A 22,609-nucleotide genomic window follows, 5' to 3' on the forward strand; every position below is an offset into this window, starting at 1 on the left:
GCGCGCACCTTAGAGGGAACGTTCATTGGAAGCATATATTGTTATTATGGTTGCAGACATGTTTTTAACAAGTTACAATAGGGAACCTCATGTGGTTACATTTGCATATTTCACCATATCTGAAAAGGAGTAGGAAGAAGCAAAGCTTATATTTAATCCTACCCCTTCTCCATGTGTTTTACTGATAATGCATTCACAACATAACTTTTACATGTTTACATTAAGTTCACTTCTATGTGTGTGAGAAAGGTAGGTGTTGGGGGGGAAAAAATACATGATAAGAACTTACTTGTAATTGTCAATAAATATTATGTTTTACTGAATATTTAGGATTTTTCATAATTTATGATAGGCTCCAGCACCCCCGCGACCCTGAAGGGACAAGCTGTAAAAAATGGATGGATGTTACTAATGTAGAGTTGTTGTTGTTGTTGTTGTTGACTTTAGCTGCAACAAGTCTTTGAGTTATGTCTTTTATTGCCTTTAGTCGAGATGATGTCATTTTGAATATTTGTCAAGTTTCTTACCTTCTTCTTCTTGATGGTAAATGTAATGTCCTGTGCCTTCTTGGCAATGTCAGCGTTGCATTTTGTCAGATAGTCATAGATGTAGATACTGATATTCTCAAAGTTTGATAATCCTTAGACAAATAGTCAATGACTTACAGGCAGTTAGTTGCCAAGTGCTCCCTGTGTCGTTGCAAAAACGTTTTGTTTGATGATGGCAATGTTTTTTAAGCAATCTTGCTCAGATTTTACACACGTGTTTGTCAGGGCCCTAAAAGTCTGTACCAAATATTGTGGTATTGTGATAGAAAATAATTCAGAACTACTGGCTTACACAAACAAACATGTTGTTAATACAGCACTACTGCCAGGTTTGGATTTGAAGAATTTGATCATTTCATGATGCAGTATGATAAACAATTGCAGTATGGGGTATATGTTGTTGTTGTCTACAGCCCTACAATTGTAGGTTTTGTAATAGTTAGCATAGAGGGCCCTTGCTTAACTTAACTGTAGTATGGCTCCTTATACAATAATAGGGTAGCAAAGGAGTAAATTAATCATTGATAGGAGCTTCATACTAGTAAGTAATACTTGCGTAATACTGGTACCAAACAATACAATCAGAAATGACAACATAACTTCCTTGGCAGGAAAAAAGTCAACAACAAGAAAATGAGGCAGGGGACGGAGACAGCATTCACTTGCCAAATTCTTAAGCTTCTGATTGTTGGTAGAACTGGCGCTGATCCTCCGTTTGGCCTGCAGCCAGGTTTGCCATCCGGTTGCCAGGGGCGACACGACGCTTCGGCCGCAGCCAAAGAAGGCCCGAGCAGACGGTCACCTTGAGCCTTGCCAGCTTCCTGTTTGGTTTTTCTAACACCACCGATTCATCGTCGAGCTGAGGCAGCGGAACAGACAACCAAAAAAGCTGTGATGCGTCTTTTAGGCCTTGATTGTTCCGCTGGGAGTGTTTAGCCGAGTGGTTAAACTGAAGCCTTTGAAAGTCATTAAAATTAAGAAGCCCTGTAGCCTCGGACCTGTGGCGCTATGATAGGACGCGTAAAGAGCAGCAAGCTCATCTTCATAAAAGCAGTCACATGACATCCAACACAGATTCTCAAAGGGCTCATTGGCTACGTGTGGCTCCACTTCCGTGATTGAGCAGCATGTTTGATTGATTCCATTGTGAAGTGTCTCATTGGCATTTCATGCTGCTTTATCAGATTTTAAGCCTAAACTTGGCAGCCATTGAAGGGATGATGTTACGATCGGCAATGCCGGAGTAGGACTTCTACGCACACTCAAAAAGGAGTGAGGAAAAATAACTAAGTATGCACAAAAAAGTTGTGGAGAAGCCGTAGTACCCGTGTGGGAACTCACGCAGTCACGGGGAGAACATGCAAACTCCACACAAAAAGACTCTGACCCAAGGGATCGAACCCAGGACCTTCTTATTGTGAGGCACACTCTCTAAACCCTGTTCCACCGTGCTGCCCTCACTTTGGGTAGTGCTTCTCAATTATTTTTTTAGTACGCCCGCTTTAGGAATCAGAAAATATGTGGTGTCCACCCAACTCTCCACCGCCACTACAATTAGTATAGTTTGTCTATACAATTGTTATAAGTACACCGCTAAATACCATTGTATCCTTATTAACCTTAAAGAAAACTACACATCTTTCCTCGTCTCCCACCGTAGTCACAGTGAAGCCAAGCGCTACATACAAATCGTCATATTTTAGTACGGCAAAAAAAGCATGTTCCCCAAGATCACAGGTGCCTCCCTGGCATCACACTGCATTCCCTCAGGGTGCCCACCAAACTATTTGAGAATATTGTATACAAATATTGTATTCATTTTTGTTATTTGTCCTTTAAAGGGGAACTGCATTTTTTTTGGAATTTTTTGCCTATCGTTCACAATCATTCTGAGAGACTTGACGATGTATGTTATGCATTCTAAATATTAAATAAATGTGATCAAAAGTCCGCTTACAATGGAGCCTATGGGAGCCGCTCTATTTTGCCTATAAAGCCCTTAAAAAACATCCAAACACTTCCATTAAGGTTTTATATACATGCTGCAAGTATATACAGGTAAAAGCCAGTAAATTAGAATATTTTGAAAAACTTGATTTATTTCAGTAATTGCATTCAAAAGGTGTAACTTGTACATTATATTTATTCATTGCACACAGACTGATGCATTCAAATGTTTATTTCATTTAATTTTGATGATTTGAAGTGGCAACAAATGAAAATCCAAAATTCCGTGTGTCACAAAATTAGAATATTGTGTAAGGGTTAAATTTTGAAGACACCTGGTGCCACAAACTAATCAGCTGATTAACTCAAAACACCTGCAAAGGGCTTTAAATGGTCTCTCAGTCCAGTTCTGAAGCCTACACAAACATGGGGAAGACTTCAGATTTGACAGCCGTCCAAAAGGCAACCATCGACACATTGCACAAGGAGGGAAAGACACAAAAGGTTATTGCTGAAGAGGCTGGCTGTTCTCAGAGCTCTGTGTCCAAACACATTAATGGAGAGGCAAAGGGAAGGAAAAACTGTGGTCAGAAAAAGTGTACAAGCGATAGGGATCACCGCGCCCTGGTCAAGATTGTGAAAAAAACCCATTCAAAAATGTGGGGGAGATTCAGAAGGAGTGGACAGCTGCTGGAGTCAGTGCTTCAAGATCCACCACCAAGAGACGCTTGAAAGACATGGGTTTCAACTGCCGCATACCTCGTGTCAAGCCACTGTTGACCAAGAAACAGCGCGAAAAGCGTCTCACCTGGGCTAAGGAAAAAAAGAGCTGGACTGCTGCTGAGTGGTCCAAAGTCATGTTTTGTGACGAAAGCAAATTTTGCATTTCCTTTGGAAATCGAGGTCCCAGAGTCTGGAGGAAGACAGGAGAGGCACAGGATCCACGTTGCCTGAAGTCTAGTGTAAAGTTTCCACCATCAGTGATGGTTTGGGGTGCCATGTCATCTGCTGGTGTCGGTCCACTCTGTTTCCTGGGATCCAGGGTCAACGCAGCCGTCTACCAGCAAGTTTTAGAGCACTTCATGCTTCCTGCTGCTGACCTGCTCTATGGAGATGGAGATTTCAAGTTCCAACAGGACTTGGCGCCTGCACACAGCGCAAAATCTACCCGTGCCTGGTTTACGGACCATGGTATTTCTGTTCTAAATTGGCCCGCCAACTCCCCTGACCTTAGCCCCATAGAAAATCTGTGGGGTATTGTGAAAAGGAAGATGCAGAATGCCAGACCCAAAAATGCAGAAGAGTTGAAGGCCACTATCAGAGCAACCTGGGGTCTCATAACACCTGAGCAGTGCCAGAAACTCATCGACTCCATGCCACGCCGCAGTAATTGAGGCAAAAGGAGCTCCAACCAAGTATTGAGTATTGTACATGCTCATATTTTTCATTTTCATACTTTTCAGTTGGCCAACATTTCTAAAAATCCCTTTTTTGTATTAGCCTTAAGTAATAGTCTAATTTTGTGACACACGGAATTTTGGATTTTCATTTGTTGCCACTTCAAATCATCAAAATTAAATGAAATAAACATTTGAATGCATCAGTCTGTGTGCAATGAATAAATATAATGTACAAGTTACACCTTTTGAATGCAATTACTGAAATAAATCAAGTTTTTCAAAATATTCTAATTTACTGGCTTTTACCTGTATATAATGTAATAACTGGCATATTTATAATAACATTTAATATTTCCGTATTTTGATCATTTTAAGCATACCCGGAGCATTAATTTGAAATACGCATCACAACGTTTGCTTTTTTTTTCTTTATCACTGATTATTACTCACTGCAGACTTCATGAAAGCCAACAAACATAATAAAACATCACTTACATGTGCAATGTATGCGGTCATTAGGATGCCGACTGCTAGGATGTTCATTTATTCCCATTTAGATGAAGAATGACCGTAATCCTCACAACGAAACGGGAAATGGCTGTCAAGGTGTACCGCCTATGATAACAATATCCCTAATACTTGGTTAATATTCAAATCATTGGTATGTTGGCGGTTTTTGAATGGTAATAAATGGTTATTTATTGGATTTGATGGGCAAAATAGAGGCAGACTTTTATTTACATTTATTTACAAGTTAGAATGCAAAACGTTTTTTAAAAATCCATCCGTCATCTTGCCTTTCATAATGATTGTAAATGATAGGCAAAATTCCAAAAAGATTGCAGTTCCCCTTTAAAAAAGAGCTCAATGATACAGTTTTTAAAGGCAGATTATAAATTGACCCACTACGCGGCATGGCGTAGTGGGTAGAGCGGCCGTGCCAGAAACCTGAGGGTTGCAGGTTCGCTCCCCGCCTCTTACCATCCAAATCGCTGCCGTTGTGTCCTTGGGCAGAACACTTCAACCTTGCCCCCAGTGCCACTCACACTGGTGAATGAATGAATGATGAATGATAGGTGGTGGTCGAAGGGGCCGTAGGCGCAAACTGCCAGCCACGCTTCCGTCAGTCTACCCCAGGGCAGCTGTGGCTATGAATGTAGCTTACCACCACCAGATGTGAATGAATGATGAGTTCTCACTTCTCTGTGAAGCGCTGTAAGTGTCTAGAAAAGCGCTACATAAATCTAATCCATTATTACTTCCTGCAGAATTGTAAGTCAGTAATATGGTAAATGGGTTGTACTTGTATAGCGCTTTTCTACCTTTTTAAGGAACTCAAAGCGCTTTGACACTATTTCCACATTCACCCATACACACACACATTTACACACTGATGGCGAGAGCTGCCATGCAAGGCGCTAACCAGGACCCATCAGGAGCAAGGGTGAAGTGTCTTGCTCAAGGACACAAGGGACGTGACTAGGATGAGAGAAGGTGGGGATTGAACTAGTAACCTTCAGATTGCTGGCACGGCCACTCTCCCAACTTCGCCACACCGTCCCCAAATGTGATGAGAATGTTGACATTTGCTATTCTTGTTGTTATTGTTTAGCAATGAGAGGCAGCAATAAACGGAGTGAACAATCACATAGATTTTGTCCTTGCTGTATCTGACGCGCACATTGTTGAGCAGTGTGGCTTCGTTGAGACTTATTTAACTATTGGGTGCGATGTTTTACTGGATGCACCCTCACTGAAAAAATATGTATAAACTGATTATTTATAGGTGACTTACCCTTGCCCAAAACATGAATACATAACAAAAAAAGAATACTTTTTCTGCAAGAAATGTATGCCGGTAGCTCATACTGTAGCACTTACTTTCATCCCTAGACTGTTCCCTAAGTGTATTTTCTGATAAGAATTTAAAAAATTAAAACATTAATACATTTTAGAGAGTTGAGTCATAATATTATCTGTATAACTTCTTTTAACACCGACAGTTTGACCGTGGAGCAGATTCTTTCCTGTTAGGTTTCGATGTGTCTGTTCAGAAATGTGTTACATAATAACAGCGTTATTAATGTAATTAGTTTTACTAGTAACAAGTAAACTAATTAATTAAATTTTTTTTTGTATGTTACAACAGAGTTACCGATACATTTGATGTAACGTGGCACACTACTTTTGATGTTGGCAAGACAGCCATTGAATTCCAGAATGTTCACTTCAGGATGTAGCTCTTTATTAGTGCAAGTGGCAGCCACTGCACACGCACACACACGCCCGCTATTACTACTATGGGGGAATAATGAACATTCAATAAAGTGACAATCGTCAGCAATAACAATCCTAAAATAGCCCGTTTGTAGACAAGGAGAGAGACAGCCATTGACGCACTTTCAATCGCTTCATTGACTATCAGTGAAAACATTTCACAGGGGCTGTCATCAACTATATCCTTTCATTCTGCAGACTACCAATGCTAAGCTAAAACAGCCAATGAGCGCACTCTCGCTGACATCACACTTCACTTGGCAACAGGCACTGCCTTTTAAAGGTATACTCTCACACACTCTTCTCTAATGAAACATCTCACAACTGCATACACCAGGTATGAAAGTCAAAAAAGAAGTAATGCATTAATTACTAGTAATTAATTACATTAAAGAATAATTCCGTTAGTAATTCAATTACTTTTTGGGGAAAGTAACGAGTAACTGTAATTAATTAACTTTTTTAAGTTATTTTCCTAACACTGTGACGCAGCATTCAGTTCTGCTCTAGCAACAATCCTGTTCTCCTGCAGTCGCTGAAGCACGGGGTGTGGTCGACATGTGTGACGCGCTCTTACAAACAATTGTCCAGATGATGATCCACGGTCTGGGAAGGTTCCCATTTAATGATAGGGATAGTTACCAAAAACATGACTGTACAGATTCAAGAATTAAACAAATAATCTGAAGCTGTTCTAAAGCAAAACAGTATTAAGTGTGTGGGCGAGCGAGTGGTAAAAATCAATCAATCAATCAATCAAATGTTATTTATAGCCCTTGAAGGGGCTGTTTGCAACTTGCTCACAGTAAACATTTTTAAAGCAAACAATATAACAAGAACACCACCGGGGGTGCTCCACTAACCACGTTAAACCCAGATTCCGAACTAACAAAGGTCTTAACTCATTCTCTTTCTATGCCACATCAATGTGGAATGCGCTCCCAACAGGTATAAAAGAAAGGGCATCTCTAACCTCCTTCAAAACCGCAATAAAAGTTCACCTCCAGGCAGCTACAACCCTAAACTAACACCCTCCCCGGATTGCTAATAATCAAATGTAAACAATCAAATGCAGATACTTTTTCTTTTTCTTATGCCTTCTGATCTCTCTCTCTCTCTCTCTCTCTCTCTCTCTCTCTCTCTCTCTCTCTCTCTCTCTCTCTCTCTCTCTCTCTCTCTCTCTCTCTCTCTCTCTCTCTCTCTATGTCCACTACTTGATGTCCATACCCCCCCCCCTCCACACCCCTGATTGTAAATAATGTAAATAATTCAATGTGATTATCTTGTGTGATGACTGTATTATGATGATAGTATATATGATAGTATATATCTGTATCATGAATCAATTTAAGTGGACCCCGACTTAAACAAGTTGAAAAACTACCATTTAGTGGTCAATTGTACGGAATATGTACTTCACTGTGCAACCTACTAATAAAAGTCTCAATCAATCAATCAAAACCGGCCAGCTTATGTTACCATTAGTGGTTTAACAGAACACATTTGTTTGATAATGTCTATATTTTTCACAATTACAAAGTTTATGTAACGCCACACTTCCGGCCCGAATAAAATGATTGTTTTTTAATGGCAGTCACTCACCTGGTCTCGTCAACACATACGCAGAGGGAGCGCATGCACACATACAGAGGCAGTCCAAGGGAAGCAACGAACAATTCGCAGTCATGTTGTTGTTATGATAGAATATACATTGAATGACAGCTCACGCTAACTGTCCAAATTGCTATTATTAGCTAAAACAGGTGCATGCATGTGTCACGTAAGTACGAAATTACATCATTACTTTTGAGAAGCCTTTAAAGGCCTACTGAAATGAATTTTTTAAATTTAAACGGGGATAGCAGATCCATTCTATGAGAGTCGAGAACGCGAAATGGACATTCACAGTGACTTTTATCTCCATGACAATACATCTGCGAAACACTTTAGCTACGGAGCTAACGTGATAGCATCGGGCTCAAATGCAGATATAAACAAAATAAATAAACCCCTGACTGGAAGGATAGACAGAAAATCAACAATACTATTAAACCCTGGACATGTAAATACACGGTTAATGCTTTCCAGCTTGGCGAAGATTAACAATGCTGTTGCTAACGACGCCATTGAAGCTAACTTAGCGACGGGACCTCACAGAGCTATGATAAAAACATTAGCGCTCCACCTATGCCAGCCAGCCCTCATCTGCTCATCAACACCCGTGCTCACCTGCGTTCCAGCGTTCGACGGAAGGACGAAGGACTTCACCCGATCATCCGTGCGGTCGGCGGCTAGCGTCGGCTAGCGTCGGCTAGCGTCGGCTAGCGCGTCTGCTATCCAAGTCAAAGTCCTCCTGGTTGTGTTGCTACAGCCAGCCGCTAATACACCGATCCCACCTACAACTTTTTTCTTTGCAGTCTTCATTGTTCATTAAACAAATTGCAAAAGATTCACCAACACAGATGTCCAGAATACTGTGGAGTTTTGAGGTGAAAACAGAGCTTTTTTGTATTGGATTCAAAGGTGTACCAATACTTCCGTTTAACTAGTGACGTCACTCGCATACGTCATCATACAAAGACGTTTTTAACCGGAAGTTTAGCGGGAAATTTAAAATTGCACTTTATAAGTTAACCCGGCCGTATTGGCATGTGTTGCAATTTTAAATTTCCCGCCACACTTCCGGTTGAAAAACTCCTTTGGATATGATTTATGCGCGTGACGTCACAGAATCCATGGAAGTGGTTGGACCCCGTCGAACCCGATACAGAAACCTCTTGTATTCTGGACATCTGTGTTGGTGAATCTTTTGCAATTTGTTTAATGAACAATGGAGGCTGCAAAGAAGAACGTTGTAGGTGGAATCGATCGGTGTATTAGCGGCTAAGTACAATACTTACAGCAACACAACAAGGACTACTTACTACGCCTAGCCGATGCTTGCCGCCAAACCCACGGATGAAGTCCTTCGTTGCGCCGTCGATCGCTGGAATGCAGGTGAGCACGGCTGTTGATGGGAAGATGAGGGCTGGCTGGCGTAGGTGGAGCGCTAATGTTTTTGTCATAGTTCTGTGAGGTTTCAGGCACAACACCGGTTGCTAAGTTGCTAAATTAGCCTTAGCGTCGTTAGCAACAGCATTGTTAAGCCTTACCAGGCTGAGAATTTTTAACCGTGTAGTTACATGTACATGGTTTAATAGTATTGTTGATCTTCTGTCTATCTTTCCAGTCAGGGATTTATTTATTTTGTTTCTATCTTCATTTGAGAACGATGCTATCACGTTAGCTCAGTAGCTAAGTGTGTCACCGATGTATTGTCGTGGAGATAAAAGTCACTTAAATGTTCATTTCGCGTTCTCGACTCTCATTTTCAAGAGGATGTAGTATCCGAGGTGGTTTAAAATACAAATCCGTGATCCACAATAGAAAAAGGAGAGCATGTGGAATCCAATGAGCCAGCTTGTACCTAAGTTACGGTCAGAGCGAAAAAAGATACGTCCATCACTGCCTCTCTAATCCTTCACTGTAACGTTCCTCATCTACTAATCTTTCATCCTCGCTCAAATTAATGGGGTTATCGTCGCTTTCTCGGTCCGAATCTCTCTCGCTTCATTGTAAACAAAGGAAAATTGTGAGTAATATTGCCTCCTGTGACGTCACGCTACTTCCGGTACAGTCAAGGCTTTTTTTTATCAGCGAGCAAAAGTTGCGAACTTTATCGTCGATTTTCTCTACTAAATCCTTTCAGCAAAAATATGGCAATATCGCGAAATGATCAAGTATGACACATAGAATGGATCTGCTATTCCCGTTTAAATAAAAAAAATCATTTCAGTAGGCCTTCAAGAGAGGGGGATATTTTGCGTAAAATACATTGGAAAGTTGGCGCCCTCTAGGCATCTGTGTAAATGTTGCAAACAGCCCCTTTAATCAACGCATGATCTCCAACCCGATGCCTCATTCCTGATTCCCTACACCTGTTTTTTTTATAGACACTGCTATAATGCCACCTGTAGACATTTAACATAAAAACATGAAGCAAAATTACATGAATGTGTCTCCAACATCCTTGGTTCACTCTTTGGCGTTCTTGGCAAAATCTTTCAGCATTCAACTGCAAAAGTCTTGTCCCTAACTGCTACTTCACACTGTCAGTGTCTTTCAAACTACATTTGGCCATCGATCTGTTCACTGAAGTGAGCATGAGGGAAAAATTACCTCTAGGCCACACTGATGCAGTGATACACTTCCCCTTTGAATCTCTTTCCTGCTATCTCTGATGCTGTCTGTCCGATGGGGGCACCAAATCGGTTTGATGGACGTGTAGCACAATGTGCTCACAGATAGCATTCGGACACCCCGGCAAGTGACCCACATTCAAGCTCACTCCCTCATACTTTAACTTGCTCTTATCTATCCTGCCCAGACACCTTCATGTAGTTTTTTTCATTGTGTGATTGGATGGTAGAAATTTTGGCCTCTGGCACTCTATAGAACACTTTTTAAATAGAGGTGATATCTGAAGGGTCAACTGACCAGATAAGGTCTCCATTTCAGCAAACGTACCTAGCTTTCATGGTCTTTATTTTAATTTGATTTCAAAACCCATATTTTATTTCCCTACTGTACTACGTAAAAGTCCAGGGGCATTTGTATAGTCAGTTCAGCTGACATGAAAAGCAGTTCAATGGTACCTTGTTATACAAAAGTGACTTCGTAACTATATTTTATCAGTCATATCTATTCCTAAAACCTGTTTATAAGCACCAAACATGAGGAAAAATGAATCAATATCCCTCACGTGTTTGTACCACATTTGAGAGAAGAGGCATTCACAGTCGCTTTAAATTTTCAGGTTTTCACGACGTCATGAAGAAAAAACTTAATTCATGGGCATGATACCAACTGTATAAACTTTTGCTTGAATAAAGTTGTGTGCTCCTTATAGTCAGCTACAGTAAGTTTGAGCATATAGCTTTTCCTCAAGCAATAGGCTAACCCAGTGTTTTTCAACCTTTTTTGAGGCAAGGCACATTTTTGTCATAAAAAAAATCCGGAGGCACACCACCAGCAGAAAACTTTAAAAAATTAACTCCACCAAGTCGTCGTGACTTATTTTGAGTGTGTTGGTGTCTTCCTGTGTGTAGTGCTTTAGTTCTTGTCTTGCTTATTTTGGTGGCCCTTCCTGTTTTGCCGGTGTTTTCCTGTAGTGGCTTCATGTCTTCCTTTGAGCGCTATTCCGCGCACCTGCTTTGTGTTAGCAAGCAAGGCTATTTACGTTGTTGCTATCCTTCTTTGTGTGGCCATTGTTGATTTTCATGTCACGTACGGATGTACTTTGTGGACACCGTAAGTTTTTGCTGTCGTCCAGCATTCTGTCTCTGTTTACTTTGTAGGCAGTTCAGTTTGACTTTTGTTTTGCATAGCCTTTTCCTTTCGTTCATTTTGGGTTTAAGCATTACATACCCTTTTTACCTGCACCCTGCCTCCCACTGTGGTCTGCATATCGGGATCACAACAAACCATCCTCGTCTCACCCGACACATTCCGACTTTTACAAAGCAATGCTGCCACCTACTGACATGGAGTATTACGTGGTTACCCTGCCGAGTTTTACACAGCACAGACACTAAGCAACGGCACATTATTGGCAGATTCTAATTATTGATTTGCCAAAAATATTTTTGGGATAAATTAGGTGAAGTTGCATAATTTCCCACGGCACACCAGACAATATCTCACGGCACACTAGTGTGCCGCGGCACAGTGGTTGAAAAACACTGGGCTAACCTACCATGATGTTTCTGTTTGAATGTGACTGTAATGTTAGCACTCTAGCTCTAATAACAATGCCGATGTTGCTAGCGTTAGTGTCCTCCCGACCAACTCCTTTATTTGATATATGACATCATGTATACATCCGACGTAGGGTGTCCGAACAGGGTACAATGAACTCTCAAGACTATCAAGGCATTCTGGAGTGAAATGAGTTGCCCAGTGTCAGAAAGCTATGTCTCAGTCATAGGCCATGGGTCCTCCATCAGAACAATGACACAAAACCATCCATCACCACCCATCAAACTTAAGTGAGCTGGAACACTTTGTCCATGAGGAATGGGCCAAAACATGTGTTGACTGGCTTGGGAGTTACAGGAAGTGCTTAATTGCAGTAACAAAATGAATCATCCTTTTTTACTAAACCAGTTTCATTAGTTTTTTCTTTAAAGTTTCTTTGAACCACAATTAAAAAACAATGTCTAATTTGTATGTTTTAATTAGAGATGTCCGATAATTTCGGACTTCCGATATTATCGGCCGATAAATGCTTTAAAATGTAATATCGGAAATTATCGTTATCGGTTTCAAAATTATCGGTATCGGTTTCAAAAAGTAAAATGTATGACTTTTTAAAACGCCGCTGTGTACACGGACGTAGGGATAAGTACAGAGCGCCAATAAACCTTAGAGGCTCTGCCTTTGCGTGCCGGCCCAGTCACACAATAGCTACAGCTTTTCACACACACAAGTGAATGCAAGCATACTTGGTCAAAAGCCATACAGGTCACACTGAGGGTAGCCGTATAAACAACTTTAACACTGTTACAAATATGCGCCACACTGTGAAACCACACCAAACAAGAATGACAAACACATTTCGGGAGAACATCCGCATCAACATCCAACATCCAAGCTGCTGTTTTGAGGCATGTTAAAAAAAATAATGCACTTTGTGACTTCAATAATAAATATGACAGTGCCATGTTGGTATTTTTTTCCAGAACTTGAGTTGATTTATTTTGGAAAACCTTGTTACATTGTTTAATGCATCCAGCGGGGCATCACAACAAAATTAGGCATAATAATGTGTTAATTCCACGACTGTATATATCGGTATCGATTGATATCGGAATTGGTAATTAAGAGTTGGACAATATCGGCATATCGGATATCGGCAAAAAAGCCATTGTTTCTTTGAGATGTTTTGTGGTCTCCAGAAATCTTGCGGGCGCAGGCAATTTCCTGTTTGCTAATTGGTTTGCCCCTTGGTCTGATTACCGCTTTACACGTGAAATGGCCTCATGCTGAAAATGTGACTTGTGGCGTTGGGGGCGCGGGGGGGGGGGGGGTGTTTGGGGGGGGTGTTGGTGGTAGCGGGGGGTGTATATTGTAGCGTCCCTGAAGAGTTAGTGCTGCAAGGGGTTCTGGGTATTTGTTCTGTTGTGTTTATGTTGTGTTACGGTGTGGATGTTCTCCGGAAATGTGTTTGTCATTCTTGTTTGGTGTGGGTTCACAGTGTGGCGCATAATTGTAACAGTGTTAAAGTTGTTTATACTGACACCCTCAGTGTGACCTGTATGGCTATTGATCAAGTATGCTTTGCATTCACTAGTGTGTGTAAAAGCTGCATATATTATGTGACATGGCCGGCACGCTGTTTGTATGGAGGAAAAGCGGACGTGACGACAGGTTGTAGAGGACGCTGAAGGCAGTGCCTTTAAGGCACGCCCCCAATAATGTTGTAATGGATGCCCCGGGAGATTTTCGGGAGGGGCACTGAAATTCGGGAGTCTCCCGGGAAAATCGGGAGGTTGAAACCGATACCGATAATTTCCGAGATTACATTTTAAAGCATTTATCGACCGATATTATCGGACATCTCTACTTATCACTGGTTTGGAAATAGTAACGCGTTAGATTACTTATTACTGAAAAATGTGGTGGTATTCGCTATATCGTTTTTAATCATATTTATTTTTATATTGTTTTTATATTTGTTTTATATTTATTTATTTATTTATTTTATTCAGTCATTGGTGGAGCTAAGGATAATATTTGATTATTCCTTTTAATATTGTTTTTAATATTGTTGTGCAGCACTTTGGAAACATTTTTGTTGTTTAAATGTGCCATATAAATAAAGTGGATTGGATTGATTGGATAACACAAAAGTTAAAATAACAATGTTTTTTTTCCAAATAGCTTAGCATGCTCTATACGGATGTACATTAATATTGGATTTAGCATATCTTTAATTTACAATAATATCAAAGTGGCCCTCTGTAGAAAACGTTTGAAATACCTGCACTAATAAGACAAAAGGCAGCTTTGTTTTCAGATTTGACTTGAGTTTAGCCCGATTGTATTCTTCCACGCTGACCGAATTTACTGCAGTGGACACAGGGATTCAGTTAACGCTGCTGACGCCAGTCCTTTCACTTACTTAGGGGTGCCTGTTTGGTGGGCCACTCGCTGAACTTGGATAAAGAGCTTAGACCGTCTGACCCACTCTGCCTCACGCTGAGCGAGACATATACAAGCTTATATCGGTCACATACTCCCATCAGCACATTTATAGAGAGCGAAATGGACGCATTGTGCTATTATGTTTTTTTTTTAAAGCTGAATCTAGTTGTCTGTAGATTCAAATGTTTTTACTGTTTATTTAACTAAAATGCTAGCATGCCAATGTGTGTGCTGGCTGCAGGTGCTCATGGAAGCTGTTTAAACGACTCTATTGTTACCCTGCTTTTCAGGAACATTGGACATTTTTTGTCACCAACTCCTCAGCACATCTGCTCCTGAAAAGGGAATCCAGGTGCTTGTTTAGATAATCAGTTTGACTTGTGCCCCCCCAACCCCAGCTCCCTCTTTAATGTGTGTGTGATTAGTACTGAAATGTAATTAGCCATGCTAATGGGTCGGCATTTGGATTTCCGCCTCTTGCACACTTCCATATTGGGGCCTAAGTGAAGTGGTATGGCGAGGTTGAATGGGTCCTTGTGAGGGTGTTTTTGAGAGTTGGGCTTTAGAAGGTCTGGCAGGAAGTGCTTTTTTTACTTTTAAAATGAGGCATTGTACAGTTGAAAGAGAAGAGCTCAATTCTAAAGGCGAGCATAAAGACACTGTGAGAGAAGCGTGGAGAGCTCCACAATCTGCGTAATTACTTTGTCTAGTGGATAACAACAACAAAGCTGCCCATTTAGTGCATGATAGCTTTAACGGGGACATTCCATTAATGTTGCACTGCATAGAAAGATGCATTAGCGACACAGAAAAAGGCTCTTCTATTGCTTTTCTCTCTGTTAGTGACGCACTTAGAGCCACTGGGATTCTGACCGTAGCCATTCACATGTACTCACATTATCGTTGAGCCAGTGTAAACTGAAAATACATGGCCGGCGTCTTCAATTTGGCCCACTTAGAGTTCAAAAAGCAATTTAGCTAGGGTGGTGTATTCATACCATACACAGATAGCTAACAGTCTGATGGTCGCTGGATATTTGTCATTTGGTGGCCAACAAAAGTAACTCAACCATTAATTGTACTTACAAGACAAGACTGCACATCATTCTTATATGACCCAATCCAAACAACTTTCCCTAGTCATGGTGCAGTAAAAAAAAAAAGTAAATAATATATATCAACTTGGTCACACATAACCCAACTTGCTCATTGAACTTTGTGGTTATTATAAAAAACGTCCAATCAACATTAAAGAAAAAAGTCAAAATTACACCCGTTTAAATCCACTACAAAGGATGATGGGAAAAATGCAAAACACTCTCTGCACACTTATCCATGTTTGGTGCATTTTAGGTGCTTTGGGATGAGCGGTAGAAAATAGATAAATGGATGGATATTTCTGATTGTGTACTCATATATGGTTGTACTCATCTATATTACTTTGCATGCTGTTGGCTTTCGGTCCCAGGCAAACAAATTTTATGCCCAATGCGGCCCCCCAGTCAAAAAGTTTGTACACCCCTGGTGTAGATGATCACAACGACCAACAAAGTTTCTTAGTTGTCTACTGTCCTTAGTAAGTTGAATGTGTCTGTCCTGTACCATCCTTTTGTCGAGCCTTAGAAAGTTTTGACCTGAAAAAAACCCCTAATAATTGCTGGACTGGAACAATATCATTTGTGACATTTACACTATGGAACAAACGACATTCTTTGTTAAGATACACCTCCAAGAAAAGGGAATAATACTGAAAAAAATTGGCTGTTATTTTAGAACCCTTATATGCACTCCCCTTGCTTTATAAAATGTAAAAAAAAAAAGGAAGTTTTGGCCTGTATTATTTCAAGCTCATTACTGTATATCTTAGCTGTTTAAGTGATCACATATTAGTTGTCTATTTATAATAGTTTAATTAATTGTCACATTTTGAAATGTTGGAAATTGCCTTGTAAAATCGCTAATAGGACTTTCAATGTAAATTTGCATCAAGCTAACCCATTTGTTCAAAAGCATTTTGTTTGACACAGATAAATAATTGTGCATCTTATGTGGTTATAATTGATGTGCTTTATTTCTGTAGGATCAGTTTTGCAGTGGTTCAAATTAGGGATGTCCGATAATGGCTTTTTTGCCGATATCCGATATTCCGACATTGTCCAACTCTTAATTACCGATACCGATATCAACCGATACCGATATATACAGTCGTGGAATTAACACATTGTTATGCCAATTTTGGACAACCTGGTATGGTGAAGATAAGGTCCTTTTTAAAAAAATTAATACAATAAAATAAGATAAATACATTAAAAACATTTTCTTGAATAAAAAAGAAAGTAAAACAATATAAAAACAGTTACATAGAAGCTAGTAATAATGAAAATGAGTAAAATTAACTGTTAAAGGTTAGTACTATTAGTGGACCAGCAGCACGCACAATCATGTGTGCTTACGGACTGTATCCCTTGCAGACTGTATTGATATATATTGATATATAATGTAGGAACCAGAATATTAATAACAGAAAGAAACAACCCTTTTGTGTGAATGAGTGTGAATGAGTGTAAATAGGGGAGGGAGGTTTTTTGGGTTGGTGCACTAATTGTAAGTGTATCTTGTGTTTTTTATGTTGATTTAATTTTTTTTAAAAACCCCAAAAAAACAAAACGATACCGATAATTTCCGATAATACATTTAAAGCATTTATCGGCCGATAATATCGGCAGGCCGATATTATCAGACATCCCTAGTTCAAATTAAAGTTTCTTAAATGGAACTCAAGTGGAGTCTTTTTGAGTCTTTTCTGTTATCTGTCACCTAAGCTAGCAAGTAAATGGGTTATACTTGTGTAGCGCTTTTCTACCTTCAAGGCTAACTACGACGCATCAGAAGCAAGGGTGGTAGAAGCTGGGGATCGAACCAGGAACCCTCAGGTTGCTGGCACGTCCACTTTCCCAACTCCGCCACGCCGTCCCCAAGTAGAGACTAAACATAGGGGGACTAAAAGTGAAAGAGAGGATCGTGTCTTGCGTCAGGCATTTATTCGGTAAAAAAAATTTAAGCTATCACAAAAGGCAAAGTATTCTTATTATGAGTGGTTATTCGCCTCCACACACCCAGGGAGTGTCCATACAGCCTTGTGTTTGTTGTTTGTTTCTGTAACGCATAAACAGCAGCTTTCAGCAACACAGGAACTCCTTATTTACAACTCTGCAGTATACTCGTACTCGCTCGTATCTCCTCTAGTATTATGGCCTACACTTCTAGTTCTAATTTACCGCTAAGACATCTGAAAAATGTATAACTACACAAGATGGCGCCGCTGTAGTGGCTGCTGGTTGCAGGAGCTCTGTGCTCTTGTGTTTCCTCCTTTGTGTTCTTAATGTTTTTCTCTTGTTTTCATGTGTTTTTTGCCTTTTGGTTTGGGGCCCTTGGAGACTGCCCAACAAGGGGTGGCACATTTGTGACTTCTGCGCTGGTTTTTGGTGCTTTTGGATCTGTCTCCAGGAAGCAACGGCCATGTTTGCACTGGAGACCAGCTGCTGGCTCTCTGTCTCAACGGAGCCTATTCCAGCTGCACTCGTGCGAAAGGCAGGGTACATTCTGGACAAATCGCCACCAAATCATTATTATTAAAATCAATCCTCAAACTTTTTGGCAAAACACACCAAGAAGAGCTATAGTAGTACTTGATGCAGATGTTTAGTTTTTTAAAAAAAAAAAAGGGACATTATTTCCACTGCCTCCTCATGTCTTTTTAAACACGGGCTTTCAAATAAAAGCGTTACTAGTACTACTCCTTAAGGTGGTGCTGTGCCCCTACACCCATCTGATAGCATTAATGAAGCTGCTAAGAATCCTAATATCCTATGGCTAAAATGATAACAATGTGAACACAAAGCAATCCCCTTCCACCCTTAGGTAGTTTCTTTTTTCTTTAAAAGCTAAAAAAAAGGCTGTTCCTTTAGTTTTCACTAAGCCTTGCAGCCGTACAGATGTGCTTTAGCTGCACTGACCCACGTTGAACCTCTTCAACCTCAACTGAGCTTCCGGGCTCTCCGTTAAGGAAGCAGCAACCAGCTGAGGCTATGCAGCCTGTTTCATAAAAAACAGCAGAGCACTCCAGAGGGCTGCGGCCTAAAGGGCTCTGTTGTTTTTTTTCCAGTGTTGGTCCACACCTGCTCACATTTCTCTCTGTACTCCCACAGTGACGCCTAACAAGTCCCATCACTGTTCATCATTATGTTTGGATTTTTTCCAGGGATTGTTGTTTTTTTCTGATCTGTTCAAGCTTTCAGGGAGGCAAAATTTCTGTTAATTGTAGTAATTCTCTGACATAAATTTAAGAAAATAATTTAAAGAAAAGTCCTTCAATTGATTTTTCCTTTCTTTTTTGGGCTTTATAAATCATTACCAGACTAAATAAATGAAACTTTTTTTGATTCAGCACCTTGGACAGCTCCACTGTTCCACTAAGGCACATAGTGTCCTCTTTGCACTTGAAGGGGTCATATTATGATTATTTTTTGTACATTTAAGACACTTCCTAGTGGTCTACATAACATGTAATGGTGGTTCTTTGGTCAACATTTTGCATGGATTATAGTCCGGAAATTACGGTATATATATATATATATACATACACACATATATACTGTACATATGTGTGTGTATATATGTGTATATATATGTATATATAGAAATATGTATATATACATATATATATATATATATATATATATATATATATATATATATATATATATATATATATATATATATATATATATATATATATATATATATTATACATACCCCACCTGCAGGGATCCCAACGATGGAGATGGAACATCCTGCAACTGCCCTGGCAGATCCTCCCCTTGAGGGAAGAGAAAAAAAAAAAGGACATCACAGACACCCTGACACACAAGGTCACTACCCCAGCAGCTGGCCGACTTGCAGCACTGCAGAGTACTCTGCAGCGCACCGACCTGCCACAATAGACGCGGGGACCAGACCCAGGAGGCCCCAACCAAGATGGGCATCCGGAAGGGGTGGACGGTAGGCCACAGACACCCCAGACATGCAGCCTGGCTGCAGTAGCCTGAGGACAAGCAGACCCCGAGAGCCCCCCACCCCCCCACCCCCAAAAAAAAAGATTTATTAGACTTATGTATACATACATACACATATATTAAGATTAAGATTAAAGTACCAATGATTGTCACACACACACTAGATGTGGTGAAATGTGTCCTCTGCATTTGTCCCATCCCCTTGGGGAGCAGTGGGCAGCAGCGGCGCCGCATGCATATATACTTATATATACAGATACACAAACACACATGCATACATACATACACATATACATACTTACATCCATCAATACATACACATACAGATACACACACATATATAACAATAATAATTACATATATACACACACACACACACACCCACACACACATATATAAACAAATTAGTCCATACACAGGCAGGACCATGGAGACCAGCCAGCGCCAGCTCGCCAGTCAGCCCAAATGCTAACACGCAAACAAGAGACATCAACACCTACCCCAGTAGACTGCACTCCCCAATCCAAACCCACACAAACAACCGAGACACAGCACCCACACCAAACAAGAGGGCTGCGCTGCCCCCGCATAAAGCCAGACACAGACCCCACAGCGCAAGGCCGGAACAAACGGGCAAGGACCCCGCCCAACAGGAAGCGAAACCAAAATCTGCGCAATTGTGCAGCGTTTTCTCTTAAGCACATGGAAGAAATAGTGTCCTGAGTGCATTACTGCAGAAGTAATCACAATAAATCCCTTTTAGCTAAAGTTTTGACAAAAACAGATTGTGCCTATAGCCAATGTAGTCTGTTATTATCTATTCCTAAATGTGTTTTGGCCTATTTTGAGTGCCTTTTAGTCTGTACTGCAAATAAAGGTGTTTTACACTCACTAATGAGCACCATGTGTACAGAAAGGTAAAATGGACAGTGGCTCTATATGAATAGGCCATGGGAGCCTTTTTCAAGGCCAGGGAGAAGTGTCATATTATGTGATTATCAGCAGACAGATAACAGAAGACATGCAGCTGCCATTGGTTATTGATGACTTTTATAATTAAAATCCATTGCAAGTGTGTGGAAGGCAGCATCGGGGGTCACCCCAAAAGAACAAAAGAGGGAAATCACACAAATGACAAATGGTTCATTCATCTTTAAGACTGATATAAAAAAATCTGCTGTATCTGCATGATAATATTGCTTCTCAGCCTCTTGAACGGGAGATTTCAAAGTAGAGCTTTTGTGCTTTGATATTGCATCACACTGTATGTGTGTGTGTGTGTCCATCTATCCATTTTGTACCGTTTGTCCCTCATGGGGTCGCGGGCGGCTGGAGCCTATCCCAGCAGCACTCGGACAGAAGGCGGGGTACTCCCTGGACAAGTCGCCACTTCATCGCAGGGCCAACACAATAGACAGACAAGCATTCACACTCACATTCACACACTTGGGCTAATTTTAGTGTTGCCAATCAACCTATCCCCAGGTGCATTTATTTGGAGGTGGGAGGTAGCAGGAGGGTGTGTGTGTCAAAAAGGGGCCTGGAAGACGACATACTGTATGAGGTTGTATGGCTATGTTAAAGGCCTACTGAAACCCACTACTACCGACCACGCAGTCTGATAGTTTATATATCAATGATGAAATCTTAACATTGCAACACATGCCAATACGGCCGGGTTAACTTATAAAGTGCAGTTTTAAATTTCCCGGCAAACTTCCGGCTGAAAACGTTTCGATACGATGACGTTTGCGCGTGACGTCAATCGTTGAAACGGAAGTATTCAGACTCCATTGAATCCAATACAAAAAGCTCTGTTTTCATCTAAAAATTCCACAGTATTCTGGACATCTGTGTTGGTGAATCTTTTGCAATTTGTTTAATGAACAATGGAGACTGCAAAGAAGAAAGTTGTAGGTGGGATCGGTGTATTAGCGGCTGACTGTAGCAACACAACCAGTACGACTTACTTGGATAGCAGACGCGCCAGGCGACGCTAGCCGCACGGATGATCGGGTGAAGTCCTTCGTCCTTCCGTCGATCGCTGGAACGCAGGTGAGCATGGGTGTTAATGAGCAGATGAGGGCTGGCTGGCGTAGGTGGAGCGCTAATGTTAGTGGAGTTGCTAAGTTAGCTTCAATGGCATCGTTAGCAACAGCATTGTTAATCTTCGCCAAGCTGGAAAGTATTAACCGTGTATTTACATGTCCAGGGTTTAATAGTATTGTTGATTTTCTGTCTCTCCTTCCAGTCAGGGGTTTATTTATTTTGTTTGTATCTGCATTTGAGCCCGATGCTATCACGTTAGCTCAGTAGCTAAAGTGTTTTGCCGATGTATTGTTGTGGAGATAAAAGTCACTGTGAATGTCCATTTCGCGTTCTCGACTCATTTTCAAGAGGATATAGTATCCGAGGTGGTTTAAAATACAAATCCGTGATCCACAATAGAAAAAGGAGAGAGTGTGGAATCCAATGAGCCCTTTTACCTAAGTTACGGTCAGAGCGAAAAAAGATACGCTCTACACTGCACGCTAGTCCTTCACTTTCACGTTCCTCATCCACGAATCTTTCATCCTCGCTCAAATTAATGGGGTAATCGTCGCTTTCTCTGTCCGAATCTCTCTCGCTGCTGGTGTAAACAATAGGAAAATGTGAGCAGCTTTTCCTGCGGTGTCGTCACGCTACTTCCGGTAGGGGCAAGGCTTTTTTTTTATCGGAGACCAAAAGTTGCAAACTTTATCGTCGTTGTTCTATACTAAATCCTTTCAGCAAAAATATGGCAATATCGCAAAATGATCAAGTATGACACATAGAATGGATCTGCTATCCCCGTTTAAATAAAAAAAAATAATTTCAGTAGGCCTTTAAAGGTTTCAGTTGAAAAAGAAAAAAGTGTTTTTCTGCCCTTGTGTAAGTGGTATAAATATTGTGAGCTAGTGTATTGAGTTCAGTATAGGGCTCTATTGTAGTGGGGCCTCTAAGGCCAATAAAGAATTTCTAAGTCTAAGTCTAAGCCCCTGAAAGGGACAATGGATGGACAGCGGCAAAAAGCACAAAAAGTATACAATTATGTAGAGAATTTATTTATAAAATCGAATAATAAAGTACAAAACCCAAA

The 22,609-nt window shown here is 40.7% G+C and overlaps 1 protein-coding gene and 1 long non-coding RNA gene across 2 annotated transcripts in view; one reads left to right on the plus strand and one right to left on the minus strand.

Moving 5' to 3' along the window:
- myct1a (myc target 1a) overlaps window positions 1-1,540 on the minus strand; it is a 13,945-nt gene extending 12,405 nt beyond the window's left edge. Inside the window, exon 1 of the mRNA XM_062044572.1 lies at window positions 1,215-1,540. The gene's annotated coding sequence lies outside the window, so the exon portion shown is untranslated. The remainder of the gene's footprint in view (window positions 1-1,214) is intronic.
- The window catches only part of LOC133648464 (uncharacterized), a 25,698-nt gene extending 6,076 nt beyond the window's left edge, over window positions 1-19,622 (plus strand). Inside the window, exon 3 of the long non-coding RNA XR_009825874.1 lies at window positions 19,243-19,622. This is a non-coding gene — a long non-coding RNA (uncharacterized LOC133648464). The remainder of the gene's footprint in view (window positions 1-19,242) is intronic.
- The last annotated feature ends 2,987 nt before the right edge of the window (window positions 19,623-22,609 follow it).

Source organism: Entelurus aequoreus, linkage group LG04, assembly GCF_033978785.1.
Source record: "Entelurus aequoreus isolate RoL-2023_Sb linkage group LG04, RoL_Eaeq_v1.1, whole genome shotgun sequence".
NCBI lineage: Eukaryota > Metazoa > Chordata > Actinopteri > Syngnathiformes > Syngnathidae > Entelurus > Entelurus aequoreus.